Raw genomic sequence first — 5,749 nt, forward strand, 5'->3', positions numbered from 1 at the left:
ATATATTTTAACTCCAATTCTAGAAATGTTCCTGCCATGCCGTGCATTTGTCAAGAGTTAAAATTTAAGAGTTTCTGCATAAATACAATTTAAATCCACAATCCAATTAATGCATTAAAAGCTGACAGAGTTTTGCTAAAAATCACCATTTGTCATGTATTCTGTGCCCTGGCATTATCCCCACAGATATAGAAGGCTAAAAAAGGCCACCTATTACTGGAGAGATGTATCTAAAAAATCTCTCAGGCTGCCTGTAATAATCTCCATTATGTATAATGACCATTTTGATAATAGTCTTTAGAAGAGGTAATGGCCCTGCTGAACGGTTATTACCTGTCTGTTCATGCTGGAAGCAAGATGCAGAAGCCAGAGGGGACAGTCAAATGGTCCTTGTGGTGTATTCTGAGGAAATAAGAAATATTTAACAGAATGCAAGAAACAGACAAGCGAGCGCCTTTTGCGGCGGAACTGGCTGCCTCTCTGCCACAAGCCTTCCTGAATTTCATAATTTAAAGCAAATGCTCCCAATAATGGACCTGCTCTCAGCCTTCAGACCAATTTCATCTGAAGCATCCCTGGCTGGTCTATTAAGAGCAGGAGGAACAGACAACTGAACGCTATCATCCTCCTTCCCGTATCACTGTTGGTGGGATCGACTCATAACAACAGCGACTCCAGTGGGGGAGAGGTGATTCTCTCTTCGGCCCACAAAAAGGAGGCCTACCTGGGGCTCAGGTCAAACTGAGGACATGTCATGGTGCCAGGGACTAAATCTGATCCAGGCTCAGCCACAGCTCCAACTAGGAGACACACCATCCCTCCATAAAGGGTCATTCAGAGTCTCCACAGCTTCACACCTATGGGGCACATGTCGGGCCCCATTTCCTGAGAACAGATTTTTTAAAGCTTAGAGAATGCCACCCTTTATGCCTGCTTAAGTCATCCTTATGCTTTCACTAAAATAGAAGAGGGAATAAGTCTAGCTAAACATGTAACACAAGCTTTTGATGGGAAAAATGGTCTGAAGGAGACTTTTTCCAAAGGGGTTCTGGAGAATGAAGTCACAAATTGTTCAGAAGCATTCCTGCTCAGGGGGCGGGGAACAACAGATCCCATGGTCAAATGGGAGCAGACAATTCTGGGTTAAACCAATATGAACAGATTGTGCAGTAAGGTTTCTTAAAGCCTTTGTCATGTTTGTGTGAATGGTAAATCTGCACAAGGGGGGACAGTATAATACAGGTAGTATTTCCCAAAAGTACTTATCCAAGGGCATTTTATGCATGTATAGAATAATGTGAGATATAGTCTGGCATTGGTCTACACCTACAGTGACCAGTACAGCAGCCATGAACCATATATATATACATGAGAAAGTGATCTTGAGGGAAAAGAGCCACATAATCCACAACTGAAGCACTCTTCATCAAATTCCAAGATCTGAATATTCTCTTCTAAGGCCTATAATTTAGAAAGCATTCTTTTATTGATCTTCGCTGGGTCCAAGGAAGGAGAATGGATTTGAATTACATGTTTAACACAGTTCTTGGCACAAAGTAAATATTCAAGATGTCTAAGTTGTACTCGCATACAAGTATTTTTAAGCTCCTTGTGTGCTCAACACTATGCTAAGGGAGGACAGAAAGATACAGAACATTCAGCCCGTGCCCTCAAAGAGCTCAGAGTTGTTCAGGTACAAAAACAAGTTTGCCAACAAGACAAGACTATACGTAAAGAGCCATAAACAGAGCCTGTGGAAACTCCAATGACGTTGAGATCATTTCCAGATAGGAAGATGAGGAACGGTTTCCTGGAGAAAGTGCTATTTGCAGTAGATCTCTAATCATCAGCATTTTGATGGGTTGTGATGAAGAAACAAAAATGTAAACTGTGAGAAAACCCAGAAACATAGGCTTATAGAAAATCTACCAGTCTTTATGGTGAAATTCAAGCCTCTCCTCCTCCATGAAGCCTATGCCAACTAATCCACAGATCTAACAGAGAAGAAAAACCACTCTGGCCACTTTCCGGGTCTGGAATGGGAAGTATCTATGCTTCCCAAGATGAGTCTGAGGCCAAGACATCCAAAATCTACCTTTAGGTATTGAGAACTAAGCATGGGATCTACTAAAAAGGAGGTTGCTATGAATCTCTAACTATAGGAGATGGAATTCTAAACTGCAGGAATCCTCTCATTCCATTATTTTCTTAATCTAAAGTTTGCATGATCCCAAATTCTTCTACTCTCTAAAACACTGACTATATCATTGAAAAACCATAGGAAGAATCACTAAAGTTTGCATATTGATGTATCTGCTCTTCTCAAACCCAAATGGCTATCCTAGCGATGTCCAAGAAGAAAGAAATCTTATACAAGTAAAATAAATCATAAACTGCCTGAGCATGGATAGGTCTCAGCTAAGAGCCTTCCTAGGAGCATTCTATCAGAACCTGTTTAGACCAGGTCAAGATTTCTAGAAACCAAACATCAAAGGGATGTTTTTTGGGCTCAAATGAAAAACATGCAAAAATCAGTACCTGAGATAAAATCTAAGTTCAGGAAGAGAAGACAAGGGATGAAGACACCTAAGAGCCCAACGTTCAAATTCAGCCTTGAAATAAGCAAGGTCAAAATAAAAGAAAATTAATAGAAAATGAAGAAAGGAGGCAGGGGCACCTGGCTGGCTCAGTTGATAGAGCATGCAACTCTTGATCTTCGGGTTGTGAGTTCAAGCTCCATGTTGAGCACAGAGCTTACTTAAAAATTTTTTTAAAAAGATTTTTTAAAAAGAAGGAATGGAAAATTAATATTTAATGAGCAACTTCTAAGTACTAAGCAACATCTTAGTCTGGCTTTTCTAGACAAAAGAATCTGAAGAATTGATTATTGGTACTTTTGAGAGGTGCAGTTCTAGGGTAGGGAAAGTGATGGAAAAGTTTAAAAAGATAGAGAAGGATGGAAATAGATGTGAGCTGATGCATTATTATGCTGGTCAGGGCCTCACGATGAGCCAGCAATCAACAACACCTCTCTCCAGGTGAGTTTAGCTCATTCCTATGGGATTTTTCCAGATAGGATACATGGAAAAAAACATATACAGTGGTGGGGGGTGGGGAGGATTTAACTTGTATGTTCTCCCCAACTCCTGATGCCCACTGATCAAATCATTTTATGGGCCTTAAAGAGTAAACTGCAGGTGTCACTTATGGGTGTCACCCACATCCCATACACTGTTACAAGGTATCATTTGAGTTCCAAAGTAGCAAAAGAAGTCAGAAACATGGAGCATGTGTTTGCTCACATTCTGTCTGGCTGCTCAATGATAACTGGTCAGCCCAGTCAGCTGAGCAGCAGGGACCCAAGTAGAGTCCTTGGCCACACAACTGAAGGTCTGGGAGGCAACAGCATCTTAGGGAATTAGGAGAGGCCCATAAGGTACATCTGGTATTGGTCACCATGTTAGGAGAAGTAACTGTATATTGCTACATTACTGCTTTACTCATGATGCATTTGGCTTCTATTAAAAAAAAAAAAAATCTGGTCACAGTTCCAAAGCAATAAAAATCATCCTTAATTCAAGCCTGAAAACCTGAATTCTGAAGTTCTAACTCTCTTTCCTACTTCATTCCTGTATCATCTCAGATACAGAACTTGGTGTTCTGCTTACATAAGATCATGATTCCCAAATTATGCATTATGTTATTGCACCTATTTATATAATACATATTCCAAAAATACTAATCGTCAGAGAGGATAAATGTATTGCACCAACTGTCACAGCTAATATATGGGAGAACCACACTTGAAACCTTTGCCAATCAGAGTCCAAGTTCTCTCTCTTCTTTACCGTTGGTCACACCCACCAATGCTTCTCCTCTACTTAGCCCTGGCTCACTGATGAACCCCTGTAGCCACAGTCTGTTTCTTCCCTCTTAGGGTTATCACCTATTCAGGATATCCTCACAAAATATACTGTATTATAAAGGATGCAACTGAGGCACAGCATAATTAAGGACTTCCAAGAATATCCACATCCAGTCAGGGAGAACACTGGACCTAGGTTTAATTTACCCACTGATCCTCTAGTCCTGAGACTAGAATTCCAAAGATAATTCAAGTTATACAGAATGTATTCAATTCCAGGGTCAGGAAGAGGAAATACAAAGACCATCTTAATTCAACACTAGAAATGCTGAAAATTGTCAAGCAAGTACATCTTAAAAGTTCTCATCCCAAGAAAATAACAGATGTTAACTAGACTTACTGTGGTGATCATTTCATAGTACATAAAAATACTGACCCACATTGAACACCTGAAGCTAACATATCAATTATGTCTCATTTTTTTAAAAACTGAAAAAACGCAAATTTATAACACAAAGTTACATCTTTAAACTTCCAACTCCCACAAAGATGTAAATTTCTGGAAATGGAAATATTGCTGAAATGTTTGAAATTAAAACAATTAAAATAAAAATGAATATCAACTTATCTATCAAATGCTCATGGATTATTTCATTTGTTTGGTTTTATTTTTTTAATGTGGGAACAAGAAAGTGCTCTTGCTACTCAAAAAAAAAAAAAAAAATCCTTAATAGCTCATTAACTGCTTGAGAATTACACCTCCGACATTCATTTCCTTGGTTTAAGATTTCAATTTCTGATAAAATGCAAATATCGTAAGAAGGCTAAGAGTTTTAGCTGTTGTCTGATTTTTATACCTTAAGCTGCTATGAAGGTACAATCCCTTTGTTGAGAACAGGTATGGGATGCCAACTTGAGGCAGAAGGAAAAAAGGTTTCATAATAGATGGCTGGGTCTTCAGTAACAAATACCATCTGCTCCAAACCTAGAGCCAGTGTGACACATGTCACCATCAGAAGGAAACACATCTTGACAAGACCTTATAATAATGAGGGGCTATTTACAAGATATGCTCCTTCCAAGCACTAAAACCATAACTGCAAATTGGCAGGTGAGATACACCTGTCCACCCATCCTCCTCTAAGCAATCTCAATCGTAATGTCATTTTCCCACATCAAAGATCTGAAGAGCAGTGGCAAATAAATCTCCATTTGGCATTCTGCAACTTCTCACACCCTCTAAAGACAGAGGCTCCAACAACTACATTCCTACTGCTGCAGCCATCCATGTGATGTAGTTTTGGAATATAGGTGAGGTTTGGTGGAGTGAGGTCCAGAGCCAACAGCCAAGAAAGAATTCTTGAGACATCCAGGGACAGGATCCAAGGGCAGAAAGAGCTGCCCCACTGGAGTTTGAGGGGTGACTGATTATTTAAGTGGAGGTGGGGAAGGTAAGGGAAAAAGGTCTTTGAAAGAACTTCCATGTGCTAAAGAAGACCTCCAGTGTCATGGCCTCCAGTGTCAAGTTCTGGTTTTCCTTCTAGTTAAGCATTAACAGTAAGACAGCTGGGAGCCTGCTGGAGGAACATTATACTCTGCCTGCCCGAGGTATTTGCCAATGGGCTGCAGGTTAGGACATTTAATTTTATCTACATTTCCTTCTGGAAGTTGGGTTATTGATAAGAATGCTTTTTTTCTTGTAAATCACTATGACATTTGTAAACTGAGGGGGACTTGTGTCTTGCAGGACTGTGATCTCTATAAAGTAACCATTTGCTTTTCCCTTCCCTTAGCTTTAGGGCAGCCAGAAGTGCGTGAGGGATGTCACACAGATCCCACCTGGGAGACTGTGTGTGTGTGTGTGTGTGTGTGTGTGTGTGTGTT

Source organism: Mustela lutreola, chromosome 12 (genome assembly GCF_030435805.1).
Source record: "Mustela lutreola isolate mMusLut2 chromosome 12, mMusLut2.pri, whole genome shotgun sequence".
NCBI lineage: Eukaryota > Metazoa > Chordata > Mammalia > Carnivora > Mustelidae > Mustela > Mustela lutreola.